The sequence below is a fragment of the Tursiops truncatus genome, chromosome 9 (assembly GCF_011762595.2).
Source record: "Tursiops truncatus isolate mTurTru1 chromosome 9, mTurTru1.mat.Y, whole genome shotgun sequence".
NCBI classification, from domain to species: domain Eukaryota; kingdom Metazoa; phylum Chordata; class Mammalia; order Artiodactyla; family Delphinidae; genus Tursiops; species Tursiops truncatus.
The window spans coordinates 98,398,929-98,400,518 of NC_047042.1; positions in this window are offsets into that span (position 1 = coordinate 98,398,929).

Consider the following 1,590-nt stretch of genomic DNA (forward strand, 5'->3'; position numbering starts at 1 on the left):
CTTAAGGAGAACAGTTCTTTCACTAGCTTAATTTGAAGCATTCAGGCTTTTACTGTCATTTAAACTGCTAGAAACTTTTGCCGGGGTCCTGGTTAAAAATTTGGGAGCAGGATTCTCAGCCCCAGCTTTAAAAGCTAGAGATCCCCGAGAAGTGACAGAAGAGCCTAGAGTTTGTGCCTGAACCATGTTTCTTAGAGTCACTTATGTCATATTCTTCCTTATTGTTTCCAAGCAAGCAAGCTGGCTTTTCCATTCCCGGTGTCTGATATTCTGACAGTCATCAGCAGGAAAGGTCACAGCACTTTCCAGAAGCATTACAGAGTTTTGGAAAGTGCCAATGGACTGTCACCTTTCACTTCCTCAGTAGTGAGATGATAGTTGCAATGCCGCTTTCTTGAGCCAGCAGAGTGTCTGTTCTCCCCCCCGGCGATGGGCAGATCGAGGGACTTCGTAGGCCCCTGAGAGCTAAGCACGAGGCGTGGGTGAGGACAGCCTCTTCCTGCTGGTTTTGCTTCTGGGGACCTTGGCTGCCGTGTGTTCTTTTGTCAGGGTCAGTCAGTCACCTGGGAGCATCTGAGCCTGGTCCCATTCCCAAGTGGCTTTGCAGTTGGGCCCCTTTCCCTTTACAGATCTCAGATTTTCATCTGCAAAATGAGGCTGGTGAAAGGAAAAAAAGTGAACCTTTAGAATTAAAAAAAAAAAATTTGTGCATTCCTTCTCCTGCCAAAATCCTATCTCTATCTCTGGCTTTTATCCAGGCAAAGCAAAATAAGACAGCAAAATCAAAGCGACATTCTTGCTGAAACTTGACTGAAATCAGTTTGATTTGTTGTTTTACTCTTGCTTGGAGACTGAGGTAGAAGACAGAGAATGCAGAAGTCCTAAGTCTTGGGCAGAAAAGTTGTTTGTACCTGTACTCTCCTGTTTCCCCTGAATCTTCCTGAGATGGCTGTGACAGGGTCTGCGAATATTTAGACAAGACACTTTCTTGATGAAATGATAAGGGAAGGACCCATTTTTTCCCTTATCACCCAGCCCAAACCTCACCCTGCCTAGTTATGTGTAACTACACTAGGAAAAAAGTGTCACCCCCAGCTAGCTTTGCTCCTGGGAATGCTCTGTCTGAACATGCTGCTCCTTAGGATAATCACATTTACAGAACATCTGTGACATTCTCAACACCAAGCATCATGGGAGGCCTAAGAAATGTGTATGAGACCTATTCCACTGTCATAACTTATAGTCTAAAGGCAAGGGTATGGGACAAACCAAGAGAGATGATAAACAGAACCCTGGCATATGGGACTAAGAGTTTTCTAGCTAGAATCTGGACCCATACCATGGGAAATTGGGGGGTTCTGGGGGTCCCAAAACCAGGGTTCCAGCTTTCCTGGTGACCCACTAGGAACCTGAGTGTGAGATCCAGCTCTGGTTTGTATCCTGATCTTCCTAATGAAAAGGAAGAAGAGTCAGATCTCTATGTGGTGAGGTCCCTTTTCTGAACAGATGGATTTGAGCATTCGCCAGGGTTTGCTGGAGAAGGCACTCCTACACTAGGTGTGATGACGGATGAGATGGAAATTCTTTACT